We start from the raw sequence: 26,884 nt of genomic DNA, 5'->3' as shown, positions 1-26,884 counted from the left end.
CGCGCCTAATGAATTCCTCTGCGGCTCCTCACTCCCCACCTAGTTACCCCAGCTCAAGGTGTCAAATTAAAACAGCCTGGGAAAAGAGAGAGGAAGCCGCTCTTGTTTTGTGTGTGCGGATGTTTGTTTCACTGCATGTATGTTCATCTGTGGCGTTATTGAATTATTTATTATTATTATTATTATTATTTTTTTTTTTGTTAGTGCTGCAACAATTTGTTTTAAGTGCCCCTGATAATCGAGATCTCACAAACAAGACGAACCTTTAACCTTCCAATTAGCAAATGAAGCAACAACAGTGGAGAGAAAACACCTCGCCGCGGCAGAAATGAGTTTGATCCTGCTAATACAAGAGTCGTTTCTGATGTCGACGTGCCGCTTTAACCTTCCCTTTTTGGGTTTTTTTTTTTCCTTTTAGTTTTTTTCTCCAATCGGCGCGATTATCACGCGTTACTTGATGAAGAATCGCTTGCTTTCAACATTCGGGATCTCCGGGATAATTTGGGGAATGAGATTAACAGCGGCGGAGGATGCCTGGGTGACTGCTAATTGTGCTTATTTAGTTGTCATTGTGATAAGCGTAACGAGGCCAGACGTGTTATTGAGCTGTGAGTCTGCAGTGGGGAGAGCAGATTTCTTACATTAATGGAGCCTTAACGACGAGGTTTGTGTTTCTGAAACATCTTTACTGATCTGAATCGGATCTTTTTTTACATTAAAACACGTGTGTCTACTGGGCATGTTCTCCTGCATGATTACATAGGCTGCGTGTTGAGGTTAAGCGAGGCGAGTGCTCCTGTGCTTCACTATATGTCATTTCCCAGCGGAGACCCTTCAGAAGTGACCACAGTGCTGCTGCTGCTGCCTGAGTGTCAGAGGAGCAGGCCTCCCTCCTCCTCCTGTGGCTCTCTCTCTTTCTCTGACAGCGCTGGAAGATGGAAAATGGTGTCAATCAATTCATCAGAGCAACACGGGTGGCTGTGCAGAGAGGAGAGCTGGGGGCGTGGTAATGGCAGCGTGCAGGAGGAGCGCGGCGCATGATTATGGCTCCCTGCTGCAACTATTTCCCCTCACCGTCGTAGCTGATGCTGCAGAGCCTTAATGGACTGACTGACTGACTGACTGCCTGTACAGCCGGGTCGGTCCACGGCTAAGAAAAGGTTCCTGCAGGGGATCTTTAGTGGCAACTTTTCTGAAAGGCCTCCTCCTCCTCCTCCTCCTCCTCCTCCTCGTCTCGGACCTCCTCGGCACTCAGAAGTCCACGGCTTGTTAAACTAAAAGAATGTGCTGCGTTAATTAAAGATGTGTAAATATGCTCGAATGGGCCGCATCTTCACATTAGGAGAGATTTGCGGAATCTGCGCTGTAATATATTTTAATTAAGGATTAATTAAAAAATAATGGGGGTTTTTATTTTGCCTGGCAGACCGGCGGTTTGAGCGTGAATCTGGCGTCTGCTGTGAGCTCGTCAGCGGAATATTGAGCACCTCGCCTGCTTCTCAGGAGCCTCTCAAGGTCTCTTCAAAACAAAAGCTCTGCCCTCTCCTCTGAGAAATAAGAAAAAAGAAAACAGACACTTACTGAGGGGAGGGAGTGGCTAACGCGTTGGCTTAATTAAATTTTTTTCATCCCCCTCTCTCTCCTCCTCCTCCTCCCTCCTCCCTCCTCCTCCTCCTCCTCACCCTCACCCATCCTCTTCTCTCTTTTTCGGCTGGCAGAGCAGCAGAGTGGCTCTGAGACACGGAACACTAGTTGTGCTGGCAATTATGTTAATGGGATGCTATTAGGCCATGATTCCGTATGAGCGATCGGGGAGAAGAAGAGCCCCGGCGGCAGAAAATGATAACGGAGCGTGCGCCTCGTTGATACCGCTCCAGCAGGATCATTTGCATAATGAACCCTCCCCACTAACGAGGGGTGTGGCCTCGACACTGAGCTACTTAGAAAGCTCAGGAGTCGCAGCGTGAGGCGAGCCGACAGTGAAAGCACAATGTGACAGAAAGATTCATGGACTTCACTAGTCGTTGCGAAAGCCATTTTGGCACGAGTGTAACTGTAGCATGCAAATTCCTCAGTTGGTTCCCTCTGCAGACCGAGTTTTTACGGGCTCCGCTCAGTGTTTCCTTCCACACGCAGACATGACAGTGCAATTTCTTTTGAGTGCAATCTTATCCTGAAAAATGAATGAGGTAAATCTCCATATCGCCGGCTCTTCTAGTCTAATTCGGTCGCGTATCTCGGACCGGAGCAGAACCGGAGGTGTGTCGTCGCCTCTGCGCGGCGTCGACACGTATAGCGTATTGTTATTTCAGGCAGCTACGTTCTAAAATGTCTTCGGCTTCCATAAATAGTTACAAATCAAATATTCATTATGCTGCCATCGCCAATTTATTCATGTTTTTTTTTTTTTTTTTAACTTTCATACTCTGCTCAGAGTCAACATTTTGCATTCCATGTACAGCTCAAACACACACACACACACACACACACACTTTCTGCCACAGTGTTGACTTCTTGGCTGTATGATTCACTAAGCATTAAGAAGGAAACTACCTTGGGGCACCAAAAGCCCTGTGGATTCCCTCAGCAGCTCAAATAAAACAAGCTGAGCAGGGATTGCTCCGCTTCATTCACACTGCTACGTTTGCTGAAGCATCCGCGGTCGCCCCCCTCTTTCTCTTTTTCTTTTTTCCTGCCTTATTTATACAGCCGAGGTTATGCACTGATGCTATTGATCCCAATCCTAACAATTTATTATTAATTTTGGTTGCACAGTGCAGCGTCTTTATTTATGCATCGCTCCTCTCCCTCTTGATGTCTTGATGTATTATTTGTGTGTCCACGCGGCGTAGCGTTTCTTTTTCCTGCAGCCCGACCTGTCGTCTTTAGACACAGCCTCCGGATTTGATCAGAATGATCTGGAGGCCCAGGGGAAGACATTAAACACCCAGAATGCCCCTCAGGCTGCTCTCCCCTCCTCTCATTCTCAACCTTTCATTCTCCCTTAATGAGAACTCCTCCTAATTATTTCAGTGGCTGGAGCGTGGGGACACAGCCGGAGTTAGATCCCCCTGCGCTCGGACGTGACTGCTATGCTGATGAAGGCAGGGGATCAATAATTTAGGCTCTAGCCTTAATGGCAGGGTGAAGAGAAAGCGATACATCTGAGTCAGAGATTACATTTTAAAGGCACAGCCCGAGAGCTCCAGCCGGAGCGAGCTCGCAGCCTCCCGAATGTGTTTGCTGTAAACAGCTGACACATTTATGTTTACTGGAATTCTTATCGCTCTTCCTCTAAAGCTAAGTCTGTGTCTAAGTGCTTGTTTACCTAGCTTTGTACATCCCGCATTCAATTATTGCAGTCTGCACAGTCACTCCGAAAATGTTTCGCCTGCCAAATGATTTGCATTTGAAGTACATGGGGGTATAATTGATTTAGAGGCATGAATATTGATAGTATCTTATCAGCTCGGTGCCCATCCCTCAAACCGCTCTGTGGAGAATAATGGTCCTCTGAGCATTTTTCTGGTCATCTTGCTTTAGCGGATGCACACATAATCTTTAAGTGTACAGAGCCTTGGCTCCATGAAGCCCTTCCATCTCCCTCTGGGGAGGCATCCATGCATCTTTTAAGGACTCCTCACATCAAGAAGGCCCGAGCAGAGTACCCTGCAGTCTCTCGCTCAATTATTAAAGCCAGGATTTTGATGCTCTGTTTTAACTTAAGCCTTGGAAGAGGAGAGGAGAGGAGAGGAGAGGAGAGGAGAGGAGAGGAGAGGAGAGGAGGCACATGCAGAGGACAGTAACTTGAGCCAAGCCTCACCCCTTCCTCCCCCCCGGAGGAAGACAAAGATGGTGACGGTTCTCGCAGTTTATTAGAAGAGTCTTGTGTTTTTTGTTTTCTTTTTTTAAGTGGAAACTTGGAGGAGGTCTTGAAACATTCATATGGATTTCATATTGTAGACGTTCCCCCCTTCAAACGGAATGATTCACTGTGGGTTGCGTTACAGTTTTAGCTGTCACTGTGCGATAGAAGAAAAAAAAAAGGAGGGGGGGCTGCATCCAATTATAACAGGGGACACATTTGCTCACAATGTTTCCTGTGATTGATGTGTGAGGGCTGCGGTCGGAACGCTAACGAAGTCCAAATGTCTCGGATTGAAACGTTACTTATTGACTCGGCCTGACAAACAATAACATCAGCAACAGACATCAGCGTCCTCGGCGCTGGTTGCCATAGAAGTGGGGAGAGGATGAGTGATGGATCAACTCCACATGAGACAGGATCTCACGTTCTTCTCATCATCGCTTGTAATGTACGAAAATGTGGTTATTGCGCGCGGGCTCAGCCAGCAGAATCCCACTTGGCCTCGATTTGATGTCATTGTTTATTTTTTCATTTAAGTGCCAAGGAAGTCGTTCAAACTCCACAAATGGTCGGGCTGATGGCCGCCGCGCTCCACATAAACTCCATCCATTGTCTGCGTGAATTGCAGCTGCCTTTAACTCTGATTAAATATTGATATCCATGTAAACACTCGTGCCATATTGAGCACTTTATTCAGAGTCACAGTCTCCCTCCGCCGCCTGGAATGAGCTGCTGCTCGCTTTGAGAAATAGGCCCATTGTTCCTGCGCTCGCTGATGATTTATGGTGACAAAATAAAGTGTTCTGACACAGAGCTGAAATTAAGACCCAACCGGTTTCCAGCTAAGGTGTCGCCGAGTTTAAATAAATCCTTTTTTCTTGCCGGTGCGAGAGAAACACGCATGTCGTGGGTTTGTGGCACACGTGAAGCTGCAGCGAGCAGCGACCGGCTGGCTGTCGCAGTAATTTAATATTGTCTTCCACAGGCATAAATATCCTCTGGTTGAGAAAAGGCAGAGGATTAGGACGGCCTAATTGATAATGGACAAGATTTATTCAGCATCCGCAATCCATCAACGCAACACTCTGTAAAGTGGTTTGTTATGTGAAAGCCAGGCGTGTCTTTGATTATTTGATTTGCACAAGTGTGGGCTCAAGTGTTCTCCACATGTGTGTGTGAACGGACCCGGAGGTTGTGTACATTTGTGTTCCCTTTAACTTACACTGAGGCGCAAAGGTAATAATGAGTTCTGGTGGGCATTTAATACCCTTAAACAAATACCATAAATCAAACTGGGAATTATACACAATTATTATCAAGTGCGGAAAGAAACAAGTGTTGTTTTGAAACAGCAGAGACGTACTTTAATACTAATTATCTCCGTTTTACAAGTATATGTTCACATAATCTTTATCTAAAAGGTTTTCTGTAATGATGGATGATATATTACCGATCGAGTGATACATTTTTCAAGGGCCGGATTATAATATGCACACAAACACAGTCAAACAAATAGATGCAGATCGAGATGCATCGTGGAAAATGTAGACGAAATGTTTTATTATGTTACAATTTTGTCCTTATCTCCTCCCCCTCATTCAGATGCAAAGGCAGGTGATGTTTCATGGTCTACAAAACAACAGCGCGGCGGTTTTAAAACACGTCTCCGGCTCCTTCAGGTGTCCAGGAGCTGAAGCTGTAACGCCGATATCCTGTGAAGCTCCAGAAAATGTTTTGTTGAGATCACAAAAACTTCACCCGACTTTCCGTCCGCACGAGGGCGAGTAGATAACGACTGAATATTCATATGTAGGTGAACTTTTATCCTTTGAGCTCCTGTAAATGAATCTCCTGGGAGTTTTGAGTTACATTAACTTCAGTTCTACAGTAACTGAACAGAAACGGCAAATTAGAGAAGTGGAAGCGATTGGAAACACGGAGTGAATGAAGAGAGCTGAGTTTACCGCCTCCTGTGTCGCGAACCTGAATGTTTTCAGCACCTTTATTTCTTTATTTGTCTTTGTTTGCGTCCTGGTATTTATCTGAGAGTTTCGCTGCGCTCGACCATCAGGCAAATTGAGCGAGGATCTGGGGGACGTCCTGGATCGCATCCACAGATTAGCTGGAGGCGCAGCGGCGCTCGCTACCACCTGCGTCTTTCATCCTACACTGCAATAGTTGCCACATACCGAGATAATACTACGGCGAGAGGAGACATTTTCTCTCCTTCTCTCTCTGTTTTTCTCTCTTTGTCTTTTCTCTGAATAATAGATCTCCTGCCAGTACACTTTCTGTGTTTTCTTCTTCACTCCCCTCAAACGTCTGCCTGATGTCTCAGGGTCAACTCAGCGGCTACGTGAAATAAAAACATTACAGACCCTCGCTGCGAGAGCGTACAAGTGCGTATGTGCATATACAGCATACCGCGAGCCGTGTCTGCAGTGCCGTGCTCTTGGGAGAGGGAAGCTATCCACATATAAGAAATGAATGAGGTAATGTGCTGGGAGGTAATGGGTTTATGCAACATACTGGAACAGAGAAGCTCATTAGGAGACTGGAGCCTTAACCCCAGAGCTGCTTGCCTTTACTCCCTTTGTCATAGCAGACTGGTGGAGGCCGGGGGAATTTAGCGCTGGAGGGAGGGAGGTGGGGGGGAGAATCCATTTTGGGGGAGGTGGAATTCAATACTGGGAGTCTTTGCACAGAGGCACAGGTGAGTTACTTTATGTATGAAATGGCCTGTCTCCAAGCAGCAAACCAGCCATGTCGCCTTCACTGGCATGGAAGCACAATCAATAGGAGAGCACTCAGTATTAATACTATATAAGTGACTTATATTTCATGTTGAATGTGGAGGAAAGTCGAAGGCGGCGGTGATTCAGATCGGAATTCCACAAACAAGTGCTCATGAGGGCTGGGCGCTGAACCTTCATGCGTTAAAAGGTTCCGACCAAAAAAGCACCGACGGCCGGCTGAACTCATCCTCGTCTTTTTCACGATATTATACTGTTTTATTTATTAAGAAGTTTAACTTTTGAGACGCGTGGAGTCCTGAAGTCAGCTGATGGGTAACGTAACGGAGATAACATTTAAAAACATCCTTTAGTATCTTCGCCTTAGTCACCTCAGATTGCAAGTGGACACTTCTCACTTCGATGTTTGTCATTTTCATGTAGTCATTTGGTGTTTAGATCGTCACAAAATGGTGGAAGATGTCTGTCACAGTGTCTTGAGGACGTCTTCAAATGCTTGATTTTGTCCAAGCAAAGATATTCAGTTGTCCACAGGAGACGGAAGAAGCAGCAAATCGTCACAATTAGAGGTGAAATTAACGACATTCACAGCCACTAGATGTCACACCGGAGCAGACTAACGCAAATGTAATCTTTGCTTAACCGAAACGCTGCTCAAACTGTAAAATGTTATCAAATATTAATAAATAGTACCTCAGATGTTTGCAGAAACATGTTTAAGTGTACGTAAGTTGTACAATGAAAATGTTTTCTCCACTTTATATACTAGCTGTTGTTTTCTGCTATGTTAATATTCAAAGTCTGGTATATTTAACCTTTGAGAAGCTGGAATTAGGGTGCGTTTGACATTTATGCTTGAAGAACAACTGAAACGAACAATCATCCATCGCAAAATCTTTATTCTGTCCAAATATTTTTGGTATTTTTCATTCAGCTTTAAGATTTCATGTTTACGTACGTCTTCCTAAAGACAGAAATCACATCTTGGAGCACAATCGCCGCTGCTGCTTGAATCCTTTGCGAGCTTCCTTAAAGAGCAGGACATTAAAACCATTTGCTATAAACACTCAGTCCCTTTAAAGAAGCATTTGTGGTTGGAGGCATTAAAGATAATATTACTCTGGTGTTGGACTCCAACCTCAGGTTACCACCACCAGCATCACAACATTTGAGTCTTTGGATTTACCGTTACTGTAAATTTGCATCTCCTTTTTTCATTTATTCTGTTTTCTAACGGAGCAAATTGAGCGCTGGCAGAAATCCTCCCCGTGTGTTGATGAGGATTGTGTTGTACAGCGAGTGTAGTGTGTTTGGTCGGTAGCTGCACACAGACGCGGACAGAGAAATCCGAGGATGGGCTTCGTGCCATCCACGGTGTTATCACACATCAGTGGACAGCACATCAGCTGACTGAAGTGTGCTGCAGTGTGTGCACACTTCGCTCACTGACGGTGTCAGCATCATAACTCGGTGGATAACATGCTTCGATCATGTTTGCTTTGTATGATTGAGACGTAGTCGGGGGGGTTTTGTCTCTCAGCAGTGGCAGGATTTGTTTGGCAGGCAGGCAGGCAGGCATCACCAGGTTTCTGGCCCGCGCGGAGGCTGTGTTTCCGGTCTATTTCCAGCGCTGCGTGTTCATTCTAGGTGACTGGGGGGACTGTGTGTCATTAAAGGCCCGTCCTCTGCCTCTACCCAAGTGTGAAATGCAGCGCCTTGGAGATGCTGGTCTGCTTTTGTTTGTTCGACCAGTTTGTCGCAACTCGGAAATCCTGGGCAGAAGGTTAGTGCTGCTTCCAGAGGTCAGAAACACGCTGCGTTGGTTTAATTCAGCGCATCTTTTGGCTATTTTTTTACTGACCGTACACAACCTGAATATATAAACTCACAATATATGATCAGTGGTTTACACCTGAAGGAGAGCGATTATGCTTTTTACCTTCCCTTCAGTGTGTTGTAAAGGTTCTCGTGCATGTGAAAGATCTTTGAAAGCTGACAAGGTCAACAGAAACTCCCCTTTCCTACAGAAAAATGTGCTCCTTAAACGCCTCGTCTTTCTGTGACTTTGTGACATCACACTATATGTCACAGAGTCACACATTTGGACAGATTATACCTAGCAGCCTGCTTGGCATTTAGAAATTGATTTAGCATTGATTTTGTTTTTGTTAGCGGTACCGGCTCAGGCACATATAAGCCGACCAATGAGAGCAGACTGGGTGTTCTTAAAGAGACAGTAACTGAAATACAGGTGTGCTGCGTCACTGGGCAGCATGAGAAAACCGATGTAAACATATTCTTGTAGTAACCGGACATAAAACTGCGAACCTGAATATTAGCGTGTCTGTTGTGAGTTCTCATTTTAGTCACATCCTTCTCTAAATATATATTGATTTGATCAATAAAGACTCACACAGACTTCATTCTATCATATTCTGTTTTTCTCGTTTACTGTCAGAAAAGACAAATTAGGCTGTCGGGACTTATCACCGTGACAATAAAGTCGGCCAATTATCCCCTTGTTGACAGTTTCCAAAGCATTTTATAGTTGATTCAAAGATATAAAACTTTATTGGATCAAAAGATAGGGGACAGAGCACAGTATGGTTTTCTTGGCTCCGGTTTATACTGTCTACATTATAGGCCCTTCATGACATTTAAAACTTTATTGGACAGGACTTGGAAATCTGGGGGCAGTATATAAAATGAGGAATTTATTAGACTTTGTGGCCTTTTGTGTAGGCTGCGTTTGAAATACGGTACAGAGGGACAGATGAGCCTCAGCCTGTGTGGTTTTAATGCTGCAGTCGGTCGGTAATGATGTGCAGTAAAGAGCAGGTAACAGATGCTGAAATAAAAGGAACATGATATATCAATATTTAGCATAACAGATGTGATGTGGCGTTTTATAATGCCAATAATCCCCGGCTGACCCTGTGAGACAGTAACAGCTGAAAGATTAGTATTTTTTTTAGCAATATGGTGGTTGAAATCCGCCTCTTCTGTGTTTTATTATTTCAGTTTATCAGATGTACAGGATTTGATTTGTATGTTCAGGGTCGTCTTCGGATAATGCACCGAGATGAGGTGTACGTTTCCTGCACCGAGAGTGATATGCTCTGGACGCGGTTCAGGGAAGGCTATAAAAGCCCCCGCGTTAAGCCGGGAGACCTTTTTTTTTTTTTTTTTTTCCTGAGGCAGGTGCGCATCCTCAGCCACGAGAGCAGAATTTAAAAGGAGCCGGGGAGGTAGGCTCTGCGGGGAAACCAAAGTAGGAAGTCAATAAGGCCTGAATCTTTTATGAAGGCAGAGGTATTCAGATCACAGCTCCGCCGACAGAAAGAGCAGCCTGCTGCTTATATGAGGAGACAGAGAGTAGTAGAGGGTCTAAATCTCCCCCTGATTTACCTCAATCCTCATTAACGCAGGAGCTGCTGCTCGTTACGCCTCGCGGAGGACGAGGTGGATGTTGGGGATGCACAGTGTAGGTTTGTCACACTGTGAGGGGAACACAGGAAATGGTGTCTTTGGCGTGTATTTCCCGTTGTGTTTTGGTTGCTTAGGTGTCATGAAAAAGCACGATTTAAAGGATAATTCTGGTTTATTACAGCGTTCATTGTTTTTGCTTTAATTTCTGTTGGTTTTTACACTCTTGGCTTGGTCTTAAACATGTCAACAGATTACGAAAATCCCTCTCCTGACATTACAACATGCTTCTTATGTCTAAAATCTAAAACAGAGAGTTATTCAAAAATCCACAAATCCAACAAGGGAATCTTTGGCATTTTTTCGCAATTATTTGATTATCTTTACAGATTAAGTATCTTTGACTAATTAACCATTATAGCTCCAGATAGCGCTGTACTCACAGAAGTAATTGTTGAGCACAACAGCAACATCATTATTACAACAAAGTCTGCTGGGGCAACAAAAACACGAGTCAGACAATCAGAGATATTATAAACAAGCTTAACCAGATTCTCAAACCGGTTTACTCCGAGGTAATCAGGAAGTTACACAGTACAGTATACACAAATCATGAGTAGTGGAATAAGATACAATAAGATACGATATGATATGATACGATACAGTAGCGACACTATGAAAATTAATATCCAAAACAGAAATATCATTTGGCAACAGTAGAATTAAATTTCACAAAAAGTTGCATTATTTCCTGTTTTCTCAAAGCCTTAATGTGTAAAGCTGCAGAATCCATATTTTGATGTGAACACTGGATCAAATGTTACATGTAATATGTAAAAAGTCCCACAGAGAATTATTCCCAGACTCTGTAGTTCCTCTCTCTGCTCTTGGAGCACCTTTCAGGTTATTGTTTTGTTTTTACAACCTTTTTATTGTTTTAGTTAAGAGTCAGACATTTCCAGGAGGAGGTGGTGACCAGCTGAGAGTGAATATTGGATGTAGATTCACCAGTAGGATGTAAACTTGACTCTACATGAGCACTTACAGGGCTCCTTACAGTCTGAGTTGCAACAGTTTCGCTGTATGAATTTTATAAGATGATAATATGTCGACGTTGTGTCCACAAGTTGTTCCGCTGCCCCCAAGTGGCCAAAAAGTCAGTGTATCGAGGCGTAATAGATGTTGAATAACCTCCATTAAAGCTAGTTGAAACAAAAAGGGATTCCTTGTCCTCAGCTGTATAAATGCTCATATTGATGCCGGTCTTATTTTCGGCACAGTTCACTACACAGTTCCTGCGGGGCTGAAAAGACTTGAGTCCGCCCTCCATCATCTCCGTCTGCTGTCCTCGCTCCACTCAGACACTCTGAGTGTGTTTGAGTGTGTGTCCTGTGCTGTAAGACAGAGTGTCTGAGTGGCTCTTGTTTACTAAGACCACATCCGGGGAAAGTTTAAGTTTGTTATTGATTAAGGAGACGGGAGAGTGCGTGAGAGAGCTGATGTTTTGTGAAGCCTCGGCAGAAGAATAGCCCGTGTGTTGTGTTGAGAACTGAAAATAGCCCATCAGCGCCTAATCAAATTAATGCATACTTACTGCTGCCAAGATCTAATTAAGCATGCCGGCGAAATGCACAAAGACACCAAATGACATGGGATGAAAAGGGAAAATATTAATTTAAGAGGGAAACAAATATCCAGCAGGGCTTTAATAGATTCCTGGAAATGTAACATTGACGCCGGCCCGGCTCATTCATGCTATCGCCCGAGCGCACAGGAAGGAGCAGGTGCAGCGCTGCGGAAAGGTCGAGGTTGGTCTTTGTGAATGTTGGCCGGCTACATCAGGGATGGGACACGTCCACAATAACAGACCTTTTTTATGTCCTTTTTCTCTCCCAGCGATGCTCCGCTGGCTCTCATTGCAATTAAAACCAAGTGTCCATCAGAGGCTATCTCTGCTCTGTGTGGCCCATATGTTTGGGTGCTGATAGAGCGTGGATTACTCTGTTTGGGACACAGATAACAGGCTGTTTATAACCTTGGCAGAGTCTGGGGCCTAATCTGGCAGGAGCATATTTCCCCTTGCTCCCCGATAAAGGCCTGTTAGCAGCTTTATCACACGGGCAGATAGAAGTCGAGCCAGAGCGAGACGAGCACAGCACTGAGCCCAATCTGGCACCACACACACACACACACACACACACACACAGTTCTGCTGCTTTATTTTTAGAAGCCTTGTCACACCCACAAACACACACACACACACACACACACACACACACACACACACACTCTGACTTGCACACATGTACACAAACACAAGCCTTACTCTTGTCAGAAAGAGCAATTAATTCCTACATCTGCCTTCTTGGGCAACACGAGGACCAACAAACAAATTAAAAGGACAATGTCCTCATTCATCATCGCAGCGTTTGGAGTTGCATTATGCCCGTGCATGAGAAGAAAAAAAAAGAAGAAAAGAAACGAGAGCGAGGGAGATGGAAGCCTTTTCTCTGTCGTTTGTTATATATAATGTAGAAGCTCAAAGTAATTAGCCCGAGCTGGAAACACACAATGTACCCGAGCTCTGACTGCGTCTGTGTGAGCTATCCCATCTCAGTTTAAATTAAAAAAAAAATAAAAAACAGGTTTTTATAGCTGTTTTCCTGCTTATACCTCTAAGTTGCTGTGGGATACGCGTGCACCCCGCTCTGCTATTTTCTGTATCCCCATCTTGATGGCTCTGCGTAGGCACAATTAGAGAGAGCGCTCCTTTCACAGCCGGAGAAAATTGTCGTCCTCTGTAAATTGCTTTTGCCGCAGCTTAAAGAAGCTCTCTTGTTACCCTCTCATTCAGTCTTTCTCGGCGGCCCCGCTCTCCCCCTCTTTCAGGAAAATTGCTTTCTCGCAATCAACAGATTGCTTGCTGCACTTAGGGGTAAATACAGGTAGACTAGAGCATTAGCATAACATTATTCAGACAAGTGTCAACCTCTAGGCAGTTACCGCTGCATCTAAGCTCAGTGTGAGGTGAAATGAAGTGCTTACAGAGTTGGAGGAGCCGCCGCCTCCTCCTCCTCTACTGCTGCAGAGAATTTTTTAGAGAGGAGCTGGAATTTGGCAAAAGCGATAGAAGGATTATGGGTTAGGTTCAGAGTTAGGGACTGGGGTAAGGTGATGCAGGGTTAAGATCAGGCTGTTCGGCTCTCTGGTCAACGCTACGTGGCGCTAAGGTTACAGCAATTTGACGTCACGAGCGGGATAACTGTGTGTGGAGCACAAACCAACCTAAAAATGACCACCTATGTTATCAGAGAGTGTGCATGTGGAGCTTGTTAAGTCAATGAAAACAATTCAACATCATATTGTAGCTGATAATATGAAAACCCCAATATCAGGCTGATGATCTATCTGGTCTTGCTGCCTGTTGTACGTCACTATGTTCAAGGAATCCAGGCATGTAAATGTGACAGCACATCTCGCTTCAAGGTTGTACGTCTCCTGTGCAGCTGACTCCCCATCAGGGCAGGTGGAGGAGTCGGATCCTGGACTCTCTCTGGAGGGTCCTGCAGCATGTAGGTCAGGACGGCCTCATCTTCCAACTGCACAACATGGCAGAACTGGCTGGATGGGAAGCAGCTTCACACTGGTGATAAACGGTCCGGTGACACGAGACTGAACAAAACAGAGCTCGACGTTGGATTCGGTTTCGCGCCACAGATAAAAATGTTAATGCTTTTTCGCCCGCGTCAGTTAGCTCAAATTAACCTCACGAGCATGAGTCTAATTAAGTTTCCTCATTGAAGCCTAGCGCCACCTCCCCTCCTCTGCGTGTGATTTGATAGCCTCTGTCCTCGGGGATGGGCTGTGGAGAGCGAGCAGGCACGATCCTTCAACCGCGGGAGACGCTCGTCTCCATCCTCCTCCGTTACGCCACCCTTTTTTCTCTCTGCTTTCTTTGATTGACAACAGGGGTTCCTTCTGACCTACATTTGCATCTGCTCCCTGACCCAAATACGACCCACGTAATGAGCCGCTCGGCCATGTTTTTTTTTTTTGGAACTTGTGTGGTTTCGTCCTGGCTACAGGGGGGTGTTTAGCTGTGCCGCTGTAGCCGTGTCCCCGGGGGCTTTGTGTCTGGAGCTGCAGGGCTTCACAAAGACACTATCCCATGCAGACGCCTCCCTGCACGGCCACCCAGGCCATTCTAGGTCATCTGATTACTCCTCACGGTGATTACTAATCAGCGACTTGTGTTAATATGCTGTATCACCGAGGCACAGGGGCGAAACCATCAGACAGATTTCTATCTTATTTGTCAGGCGCCGTGTCATCAGTTGTTGTTTTTTTTTGTTTTTTTTTCCTGGAGCATCGTCCCAAATATGGCAATAAAGCCAAAAATCCATTCAGAGTCCTCGCCGTGCCGAGCTGTAATATAATCTGACTGTGCAATGAGGCTGTTATTGTTTCCTCCCAAACACCGGGAAGAGTCAGCCCCGGCAGCAGCTTGTACACAAATAGAGAGAGAGATCCCCTGGGATCCCACTGTGGATTCCACGAGCGAGCGTGAAAGCCGTTTTGCTGCTCTCAAGACATGTAGCTCGTGTTAGTGCAGCAGCCATCACAGCGCAACCTGTCTGATAAACACAACCATCACGGCGGAAATATGAGCAGCGTCTTGATAAAGATGCTCTGTCAGAAAACAGAGAGGAGATAGTCGTGTTCCCCGAGACATTAAAGTGTATTCAGGGAACAAATCGCCCTTTTTCAGTTCTTTAACAGCACCGTCACATCGTATATGTGAGCTGTAACAATGCCTCACAGTGCGGGACACGTTCCCCCACGTTGTTACGGTCTCATTGAATATATTAAACTCGTACATGTGTACACTCGTCATACAGAGAGACGGTGAGATTGAATCTCGCTCCAGCAGAAATATAAATTTAGACTCACAGGAACAACTCTGGAACTTGTTTCCTGGTTTCATTTCCCGTCTCTTCGCAGTGGGATTTTCTCTTATCAGCAGGTGTGATATTATGTGAATAATCTCATTTTCCTGCTGCTTTCATAATGATGCATGTAATTTCCCCCCTTTTCCAGATTTAGATGAACACCATAAGTGTTACAGTTGTGCGAGATAAACCCCCCCCCCTTTTTTTTTTTTTTCTTTGCGTGAGAAGGGAATGAGACATATTCGCCTAGAAATTGCCTTTCTTCTCATTCATCCCGCTCCGGTTTCAGTCCACCTCATTTCAGATAATATTGCTCCCATCTGTGCTGAACAATCAGAAAGGAAACCTTTTCTAGCGGCTGCATTAGATGGCCTTTCATTTTCCTCGGGCCTGCAATCATAATGACATAATGTGTGCGAGCCTCTGCAGAGCTCTTCTCTCTATCTCAAGCAGCTCCACTGTTCCTGATATGTAAAAAAAAAAAAAAAAACACAAATCCTATTATTTCTCCGGCTAAATAACGCCGCTCCCAGAGGCGTTGTGTGATGTTTTAATGAGAGCCCAGATTCTCCGATGCTCGACGCTGTCTTCTCCTATGCATTTCCTTAAACTGCCAAGTAAGAGCCCCATTAATAATTCAGCTCATTAAAGTGTGTAATTAATCTGGAGCTGTGTAACAGGGAGAGACTGGGGCGCAGGGAGAAAACTCTCCAGGGGGGCTGCAAGAGAAACATTGGGCTGAGAGAAACAGCACACCCGCTGTGATGGAACCAGTTCTCCAGCACACAACCGGTCCTCCTGCATCATTCAGCTGGCAGGGAAAAAAAAAAAAAGCCACCGCCGACGTCCCTGCTGCTGCTGCTGCTGCTGCTGCTGCTGCTGCACACGAGACATCTTCAGGCAGCTCAGCCAATCAGCAACGCAGCTGTGTGTGTTTGTGTGTGTGTGTGTGTGTGTGGACTGTAGATGTTAAAGGTCACTTTCTGGTTTTATTGCACGGCTGTTTTGGATTAATGTACACGTTTATTCACAGACCTCATTACAGCTCAGCTTATATCGTCACGTGATGTCATTTTCTGAACTCACCTCGCTGGTCTACCTGTTCTTATACCTGCAGTTACCTTCCTTCATTCATGTGATAATACCTCAGTATTATAACTTTATTGTCAGATGGACTGTTGATACTTTCACAAAATATAAAAAAAAATATCTTATATTTGATTTTGTCCCCTAGTCTCGGCGGTTGAATTGTTTTTGACATGTTTGAATTTTTAATGTCAAGACACAGTGAATGTAATTTATCACAAAGTAGCTTAAAGTTATTGCAACTTAATTTGAAAGCTATATCCACCCACCGTTATCTGATTATATTGTCCATCATAATCAAGGTAGTCAGTATCCAGCAAACAATATTTGCATATCATGTTGACTAATGAAATTAGATTTTAAGATTACCTACAACGATGATTTCCTCTTAATTGTCACTTTTAAAGAGACTCTGACGTGCTCAATTCAAAATGATCACATTTAGCCAACAGCAAGGAAATACTGAACATCTTTATATTGATGTAAAATGTTGTGGAGGCGCCTCCTGGGTCTTTATGGTGATCACATACAGGTGGAAACTTCAGGTGCACTCTGCTTATTCCATCTTGTAAAGGGCTCATTGAATAGATAAAATAAATCCAAGGCACGAAAATGAAAACAGCGATGTGTTTTTAAGGCGTACACACCTTGATTATATTAATGAGACTGTTGTTGTTGTTCTGGTTAGTTTCATATTCAGTGAGTTCATGTAAACGAGGTCGTGCTGATGTCACTCAACAGACGGTCTCTCTGTGCACTTAGTCACATTGACTGTACAGCAGGTCACCTGTTATAAAGCCAGGTGATAAATCGTCATCGAGGATGATAAATTGTCCGATATTAGCTTCTCACAGACACAATAAATCTGTGTTTTCGTCCAGTAAGAGACAAGAAATTGCCGACAGAGATGCTAAAGATATGTTTGAGGTAGAACTCTGGGAAGTGTCACTCGGGCTCACAATTCTTTAAAATACCTCGTCTGAAGGATCCTTATCAGACATGTTTAAAAATGAGATCAGAGCACTGAAACAACAAACGTCACTTGATACATCGCTTATCATTATTGGCTGATACTGGCCTGTTATAGATGTATTGATATTGATGTATAAGTTGCTCGATATGCTCTGATGTTAAAAAAAAAAACTCTACTTTTTTGTGATAACGCAGGAAAAGATGTTTTATTATCACTAAATGTCAAGTAAAGTTCACTGTTAAACTGTAAAATATCCTCCCAGCATGATCTATGTTTGTTGATATTGTTTGATAATCACATTTTTAGCGATCAGATTGCATAATAAGTCAGTATGTTGACCGATATGTTCATATCCAAAAATCAAATCAGAAGTATCTGATATTTTTTTTCTCTTCATATCAGTACAAATCTAACAACACGCCAACACTGACATATCTGTGATAGATCAACGTGTCAGTGCCACTCACATATCGTTTGTTTCTCACAGTTAATTAACGATATCAGAGCTCCGGTTTCGTTCTCTCTCTGTGTTCGTTACCTCTCTTTGTGTTTGGCCGACTGGTTTAATTACACAGCTTAACTTTGCACACTGTGAGTAGTTATGTAAATAATCATTTAAAATTGCTGCACAAACATTTGCGAGTGCTCTTGTTCTTCCTGTTTTTGGAGATTGGTTACACGACTCTAAAAGGATCCGGCTCTTCAGTGGAGGTTTCTTCCTGAACAGTCACAGAGCCCAAACGAGCGAGCGCAGCTGATCTGAGCGCTGCTGTTTGTGTTCAGATGTTTCAGGTAGACCTCAGTAAACAGTGGCGTTCGCACTCAGCATGCCTGCTGCCACTCTCGAGCCCTCAGCTGCTCCAGATGTGGCTTAATTTACTGCGACTTGGCTAATCATGGTGATTAAGGATTAATTACTGTTAATCACTTTTACATAAACTGGTTGGCAGTAGGAGAGCTGCTCGGTGAAAAATGCCACACAAGTGTGTGTGTGTAGTCACTTAGATGGAATGGGACAGAGCCGGAAGCCGCCGGCCGTCCCAGTCGGGTGTTTCTGTGGGTTTACGCTGGAGCTTTTTTACTCATGAGCACACCAGTCAGAGGAAGTTACCCTCTAATGATTCTCTGCATCAGTTAGTACTGGTCAAATAACACGGGGGACAAGTTGTACTGGAGGTGTGCCGGGACGTGTTGGGGTTTTTTTCGGCCCCTCTTTAATGGGAGTCATCCTGGCTGACAGGGTAGACATCGTCAATATTCAGCACAGCAGTTGTCTCCTGGTCAGCCGAGGCTAAACAGACACCGCTGGGCCGCGCGACTGTCCTGCTGCAGGAGATAAGAATGTGAAGGAGCATAACCACTGTGAGTTCCATTAACACAGACTGACAAGGGAATCACAGGGACATCAGGGGGTCCAGGGATGAGGCTGACAACAAAGACGCTGCGCTGCGCCTCGTATCCCCACCGCTAACCACCGCCCCCGCCCTCTCCGCCCTCCTGCCCCCTGCACAAGCTGAGGGTGGCAGTGTGGTCACCTTCCCTCCTTGGCCTGGTTTCACACTGACATGCTCGTCTGCTCTCCTGAAGGAATGGCTTTAATAAGGTAGAGCGGATCAAGGCGACTGTTAATGACATGGCAGGCCCAGTCAACACAGCGCCCCGAGGCCATGGATGGCCCCAGTCTGGTGCACGCTTGCTGGACGCTGGCTATCTCATGCGGGACACGCAGGACACTTGTCTGGATGCTCTTTAACTGCTTCCCATCCTTTATGTGGCTCGAGAAGTCGCACAGTGGAATGAACCCGACCCGACTTCACTGAGGAGATGAACCGGCGTCACTACCTACCACCACCTCTCACATCTGATTTCACATAGTCTCGGGTGAATTACTGCACTTTTAATCTGTATATTTTGAGCTAATTTAAATCTGCAATACATTATTTACAATTCACATGAATAGCTGGTTGGTTGTATATTTGAGCCTCCCTCATAACCCCTGGTGATGCTGCTACTTCTAGAATATATATATAGAATATTGTAAAACAGACCAAAGGAGGGAGTAACATTGACACTTGCCATGCAGAAAAAAAAAACAACAGACCAACTACTTTATATTCCACCGAGCTTCGTCCTGCAGCCGGAGCAGAGGGCCTGTCACACAGCCGAGCAGAGTGCCAGAGAAAGTGACGACGAGTCAAACCTCCACTGCTGCTGCTGCTGCTGCTGCTGCTGCTGTTGTATCATCATCCAGCAACAGATTGTGATGGCCAATAAAACCGTAAAGACGATGTGACATTGACGGATGGGTCCAGCAAACGGACACGACCATAACATCGCAGGCACATGCAGAGTCTGGGCAGCGGTATAGTTAGTTTTATATTATGCTGCACTGTTCTGTGTCCTTGATCAGTCCAAACACGCTGATGCTACTTGGCTTGAAAGTGTCGAGGTTATTACTTTATACATGTTCGTGATGGGCTCGTTCTTCGGTGCAGTTGTTACAAACCTCGACCGCAGAGTGAAATCTGAAGGGAAATAAGATGATAAACAGGATAAGAAAAGAAAAAAAACAAGGAAAACAATTGATATGCATGATTCACAAAAGAAATAACAAGTAAACCTGGAGTTAAGATTAAGTTCAAGTTCATCCAAGATCAAAAATGAACTGTCGCGCTGAAGGAAAAGCATTTGCGTTTGTCTTGTGAGAGGCTGTAGCCCTAGAAACCTGAAATCTGGTCAAACCTGGCAACCTGAGACGAGAGGTCACAAGAAGACAATCTATTGGCTCGCTGGTGAGCAAAAAAAACAAAAACATTCTTCCTCTCAGAATTCATTTGCTCTGTTTTTGACTCGGCACACATTTACAGAACAAAGTGTAGATGAGTAGATGAAAGCCGGAGGCGTCTGGTGTGAGATTACATCAAGCGTATCGTTCATCGGAGGAGAAATAAGTGTGAATGATAACAAATAAAAAGCTTTTTTTTCACGTGAGTTACAACCAGGAAGCATCCGTCCGTTGTAGCAGCGCGTTACGTAGCTCGCTCTCGACACCCGGAGGCCCGTTTGGCGGACCTCATTGTAATTACCCTCATTAGTGGTATGTGCAGATGACAGGAGTGTGTGTGATCAGTATTTCTCAACAAAGACGCCGCTGCTCCTTTTCTCTTCTGAACTGGTGGTTACAAAGCGGCGGGGCCACGTGGAGGATGAGAAGGCAGCGCGGCACTTTAATGTGAAGCCTGTCAGCTCCACCTCCCCCCGTCTGAAGAGCGCCGGGCCTTATCGCTTTAATTGACTCTTTATCTTTTTTTGGTTAATTTGCCCCTTTAGTGCTAAAGCTCCAGCTCTACTACCTTTTTGATATGTCATTTTATGTGTGACTTACAGGAAGTGGCGGTGTTAGATTACCATATTTCATATAAAGGCAAGATTTCTTTCCTAAGCAACACTGCTGAGGAGCTCGCTCGCTTCTTAATTGTCTTCATTGTCCATTAACCTCTTTTGATATTGTCTGTTAACCTTTAAATGAATCACATGACTTTGTGTCTGTGCTTTTTTTTTTTTTTTTTGCAGTGAAATTATTGTATTCTTTGCACATCCCGGAGCTCTCTCAGTGCATGTCTAATAAGTGAGGTATAATTTTTTTTTGTTGCTGGCAGGAGTTTAAAGACTGGAGTCTTTACAAAGGCAAACAGAGGGGACTTAAGGGGAGCAGGATTTAACAGTTTGATGCCTGTCGTCTTCCTCCTGGTGTATGTTGGTTCTTTTTCCATTCCAGTACACTTGCGACTGTATAATGAATTATGCCGATGTTGAATTAGCATGTAGCTGTCGCTTCGGCGCTGGTGCCTGCCTTGTGACAGGACCACCGTAGCACACGCTGCCGTCTAGAGAGGAGGGCCTCCACTGTGATTTATTAACTGCTGAAGCCACAATGAAGTGTGCCCACTGAAGCACCAATGCAAACAAATAGGGCCGGGCCTGTCAGCGTAAATCCAAGCAGACAGGCCGACCGCAGCCCGACAAGAAAAGGGTTAATTATGCAAAAGCAATTTTGGCTTTCAAGTCAAGTTTTTAAGGGTTGGAGTGATTATTCAAGATTACATCACATCTTTATCTTGTAGTGAAATATCATTGTCTGTTAGTCGTATGCTGATTTTATTTGATAACGTCAAATTATATACTATATACTGATATATACTGATTTAAGGGATGTCAGTTATTGAAATTTGACAATTTCATAAACTTTATTTTTTATTTTTGTCTGCTTATTCTTTAAAACCAACTACATAAAGCTGCATGTTTACAATGAGGATGTTTTAGCACAACTGGAATGAAAAAAATCCAACATTGATCAGAAGCCTTCATCTGCCGGTGATGATGATGATGTTGATGCTGTGATGCCGGAATATTTTTGAAGACTTGATATAAAAAGACCGAAATCATCGACTGCAGATGATGATTAGCCTGATTGATGATAATTACAAAAGTATTTGTTCCAGATGCTCTTTGAAATTTCTGAAAGATCTTTACAGTGAATATAAAACATTGTTAGCTAACATGGCTGGATAATCTAAAATAAAGCCAGTCTAACAAACTCCAACTGACATATTTTGACCCAGAAAAATTGTTGTAGCGTTAATGCAGTTTCTTGTATTATTTGTTTCTTTTATACAAGCTAGCGTTACTGTTAGCAAACAGCGTTACCGCTTTGCATCCATGATGTTTCCTCACATTACTTCACGGATGTTCTGGTGTTTATGATCTGTTCGGTGTGACTAGCTCTTGTCATTTTGCATTAGCAAAGAGGAAAAACAAACAGCCTGTAAAATGTAAAGTTTGAATGCAAACATTATTTGAACATCACCTTTGTTTTTAGCCTTGATGCTATTTGCTGCTAATGCTAACCACATACTTCTTTCCTTTTCCAAAATCACTTCATCTGCTGCTTTTCTACAATTACAAGAAGCATCACAGGACGTTTGCATCTGACGGCAACAGGTTGAAAAGCTCCATGTGAGTTAAATTCATAGTTCAGCAACAGAACAGAAGAGCTGAACCAGGTTGTGACTTTAAAGTCCTGCACCTCCTTCACCTCTCAAATCAAAGCGCTCTTACAAATGTCAGCCCGGGCAGTTGTTGATCCGCCTGGACACGCTGTCACCTGACCGGCGTTGTGTGTCACTCTTGGCCGATCTCCATGTGCTGCTGCTGGTGATGTAACACTGCGGATCGCATTTCAGCATGTGGGTGCAGAGCGGAGGGCCTCCGAAGGTGTCCGCCGGTTTGAACCGAGGCACCCAATCTCTGTCAGAGGCCTTTATGTTTGACCGTCCGTCTCGCTAACTGTGACAGAACAGCCCAACATCATTAATTAAACATCAGGCTTTCCCCACAACCACCCGATCGCCATGACAGGGCTGCCATGCCAACAGTCCCCGTCGACATGCCTTCGAAATCTAGAAGGGGATTACATATGGTAATGGTTTTTGACAGCCTGCCATTTGCCTCTGTTAATCTGATGGGATAAGATATCTGGACTGCGGAGCATGGTGTGTTGTAACTCTTTGAGTCTGATATTGTTATGCCATGAAAAAAAACTGAATCATTTTTGAAGATGCAAGCAGTGTCCTGGAAGAAATCTTAATCCCCTGACAAGCTTTTGATAGGATCCCAAATATTGCTACTGACTCAAAAGTGTATTTTTAGACCTGGATCTTGTTTGTATTTGCTGTCAATTTTAATATTCCTCCCGTTTATGAACTCCTGTCGTGTACAGGCGTGATGATGTGACAATCTATAAACGGGCCTGTGTCCTTCCCCAGCGATAACACTTCTCCAAGGAAGCTAGTTATGATGCTAGCCCCCGGGGCTGCCGGCCCACTTTTGTTTTGCCACGGTTCATTCCCCTTCAGAGAAGAGACGGGAGTTTATTCTCTGGTGTTCAATTGAAGGCTCACCCCAAACTCAGAGCCACTCTCACATGATGTATCTCTGTTGCGAGCAGTCCAATTAATATTTTAATACCCACACCCATCTTCATATGAGGCCGTGAGCCAATCTTCTCGAATGACTAATATATGGGCGACAGAGAATGTTACACATGTGCTCGCTGAAAACAAGCAACGAGGGGGGAGAAGAAGTGGGTTTAGGCAAGCCGCTTCCCCCCAAATAGGGACGTAAATCATCTCCGAGCATGATATTCCGAGCTTATCCTCAAAGAGCGAGAGCTTTTTTTTTTTTTTTTTTTTTTTCCCTCCCCTCGGCTGTGTGAAAATGAAATGAATATTTCCAGATAAACAAGCGAGACGGTTAAACATCCACCTCTCAAAAAGCCAACGACCGTGCGCTTGAATTATTAAATATCGATTTGATTTGTAAGTTAAAAAAAAAAAAAAAGAAAAGAAAAAGGCCACATGCTGCGAGGGGGTTAAATAAATGTCAAGTTTGTCCGTTCCAGTTTACTTTTCTCGTCTTCTCGGTGGGTGACGTTTTGCTGTGCGTGCTCAGCGATCGGATCCTGACCGAGGGATGCAAACATATGTAGAGGTTTCCCTTCCAAGTGCAGCTCTCTGTATCTTATTAGTGAATTCATTACCAGGCACAGCCGACGTACGAATCCCCTTGTTTTTATTCATATTAACGCACGAGATAAAGCAAAGCAATAAAGCCTCGCGTGCCTCCTTGGCGAGAATTGCTTGTCAACAACAGCAGGGAGGACTAAAGGCATTCGTCTGACAACAAGCCATCTTTGAAACGCCTCCAAGAGGGAAATGGCATCCATTAGAGACGTACAGAAAATGTGTGTTGACTCTGGAGGAGGAGGAGGGTGGAGGGAGGGTGGGGGTCCGAGTCACACACATACGCACTAAGATAATTGTTTATCCCTGGGAGAACCTTCAGTGTTTGTCTGCGGGTGGCTAAGTAAGTTCACCAGCACTATTGGACAGGGAGCGCCCGGCGGTACCCGAGACTCGGAAAACATTAGGATGAATCAATTAGGCTGCCATTAGCCAATAAAGTGGCCCTCACTGAGTCGTGTAATTATGACCCACAGCAAAGCCAATTTTATGGAGGCACATTATCCCTTTCTTTTCTTTATTAATTTTATTTGTTTGAGATAATCCCTCCATGGTTTTAATTATGTGCTTTAGGTTTCAGGCTGGAATAAATAAATCATCGTTTGCTTCCATCACTTCCGAACGCGGCAGGTTTCTTGCGGTTTCTCTCTCCATGCGCGGCAAAAAACAAAAGAAACAAAACAAGAGGTTGTTACCGTTAATGCCCGTCATCGTTGGAGGGATCGCGCTGATTAGTCGGGTAGATTAGAAAAAATGAACACCCCCTTTTTTTCCTGCAGGATCCCACATTAACCCCACTCGGAGCCGCTTCCATCAGATTGTGTGATAAGAGGCGGCAGGAAGAGCTGATATTATAGTCAGCAGCTACTTAGCTTGTTCCCAGCTCAGAGGACACTGTGTAAGTGTGACAATGTGCTGTCAATGAGGGATGACAGTACACAGCCAACATGGCGTAATGCATTGTTCCTTCCTGGGTCCCTCCTGACAGATGCTCTCCAAGACAGCTGGATCAGCAGCAGAGACTGGAGCTGGGATCCTGGCTGAGGATGGCGACGTGAGGCTGATTAGCGAGCGTGTGCACGTGTCGACAGCGAGGCCCGTCGAGGAGTTTGTGTTGATTTCAGTTCAAGACGTTTTTCTTATTTATTCTCAGCGTGATGCTCGGCTTTACCTAGCACCGGTGAATGTAGTCGTTAGCTTTTCTATTTGTCCACGACCTTTCTTATTCCAAACACAGTCGGCCTACTGGTGGTTTTTTTTTTTTCCCTCTCTCTCTTTCTCTCTCTCTCTCTCTCTCTCTCTTTCTTTGCCTTCCAAGAGATCTCCTCAGAAATGACCTTCTCTGCAACAGCCGCTCTTACAAGACTGATGTCGGAGGTGCTCCAAGCCAAGTAAAATAAACACATCGTGAATGTTAAGCTGGAACTTGGCAGACGCGAATCCGAGCGTTTCTGTGGACACGGGGAATTTTTATGTTCCGCTTTCGTTTGACAGTCCAGACGGTTTATGAGTTCGGAGAGAAATCTGGTCTCGGTTTTTCAGTAGAAACGTCTGAGGAGAGCTTCCTCCCCGTTAATTTCTTTGCGTGCTGGCGCTCTTTGAGTTGGGCTTTTTACTTGGGAAATTATTTGTGTTACAGGATCGGGTGAGTTTTTCCAAACCAATCGGCCGAATTTTGAATAAAAGGACATTCTGTGAATCTTTTCAACCTTTCACTCCACCTCGACACGCTGAACGCACCTTCCCCTCCTGCACTTCTGTCAAGAAAATGTCAGTTTTTCTTTCTTCTTCTTCTTCTGAGAGTTTCTCCTTCCCAGAATGACTTCCAGAGAGTGCAGCTCCTTTTTTTTCCCCCCATTGGGATATTTTGTGGTGTGCTCTCGTTTTAACACCCACTTTAATCTCGGTATTTATGAGGTGGTAACTATAGAGAAAAAAATAGATAAATAAAAAAAAAATCTGCCTCTCCATACTGGTGAGCGTTTCGGGAGCCTCCGCCGATGTACGCTAACGAAAGCGGACAGGCGTGTTTAGAGTTTGTGATGGAGCAGGTTTGATCGGGTCAGAACGCGGCTGCAGAGTGGCGGGGAGGTGCGGAGCTACGGCGGGTGTGAAGCCATCCGAGAGTTTCTCCCGTCCATACATTACAGGAGTGATGAAGGAGTCTGGGTAATGAGACAGGATGTTTGTACAGTCCTGCCATCCCAGGAGATCCCCCCCCTCCTCCTCCTCCTCCTCCTCCGACACTCCTCCCACACTCAATCTACCTCCCGCTGAGCCTGTGGCCTGAACCCCTGACCTCTTCCACTCGCCAACAGTTGCCATATTTGCATTTCCAGTCCACTTAAAGCGGAGGGGGGTCGGCCGAGGGAGCCCCCTCTTCTCCCTCTGCAAGTACAGCAGGCCTCATTCTCATCCCAGTGACCCCCTGCCCAGGCCGACCAACCCGGACGGCAGTCTGGGGTTAATGCACCAAGCACTCCCATTGTCTCTGAATTAATGAAGTGCTCCCTGCCTGTCCCTTCTCATTCAATGACAACGAGACAAATGACAAATGGTAACGTTTTAAATGGCTATCGACACACGCGGGGCACAAAGTCACAGAGGCAGAGCTGGTGTTGGCGCCGCGGCCGAGGGCCCCCTGCAACAATAACGCCAGCTGCTGTCGATGCACTTTCGATGTCCACTCTGGGATCAATTTAGATCCGAGCGGCGGCGGCGGGGCTCCGCGCGGGAGAAGGTGTTTTATATTGAAATGGATGGTTCTCAGATGGAGGAGGACGAGTCAGAGCCTGGGAGTGTTTTCACCCCAGAAAATGGAAGGTGGGACTTTAAAGTCTGGTAAAGAATGGCAAGGGAGACCTCTAGTGGAAGACGGAGGTACTGGTCCACACGATGGTGGGTGAGGAGTCTCAAGAATGCCATTTATTGTGCAGAGCAGCACTGAACACTGTGTTTCATGTCGTGTTTCAGATCAATTAATATTGATAACTCTATATACTGTGTCGTTTTAAGAGTCCAGCTCACAGCCGCTCCCTCTTTCTCTGCTCGTTCAGTGTCTGTCCAATAAAATCTACATTTGATGAAACACAAAGTAGAAAGTGCTCCGTAACTTGCGTGGACTTGGAATTATGAGTTTTATAATAGAGTGTATTTTAAGATAGCACCATAAATAGGTAACAATAATAGCAGTCATAACTGCCATAAAATACCGACCTTGTAGTTTGAAGATGAAGGTAACATATTAA

The 26,884-nt window shown here is 44.8% G+C and overlaps 1 protein-coding gene across 5 annotated transcripts in view; it reads left to right on the top strand.

The window, feature by feature from the left end:
• The window catches only part of pbx1b (pre-B-cell leukemia homeobox 1b), a 123,916-nt gene that overhangs the window by 78,372 nt on the left and 18,660 nt on the right, over positions 1 to 26,884 (top strand). The gene's annotated exons all lie outside the window — the stretch shown is intronic.

This window comes from Acanthopagrus latus, chromosome 11 (assembly GCF_904848185.1).
Source record: "Acanthopagrus latus isolate v.2019 chromosome 11, fAcaLat1.1, whole genome shotgun sequence".
Taxonomy (NCBI): Eukaryota; Metazoa; Chordata; class Actinopteri; order Spariformes; family Sparidae; genus Acanthopagrus; species Acanthopagrus latus.
Note: the sequence above shows the minus strand (reverse complement) of the source record. Positions and strands in the feature narration are given on the sequence as shown.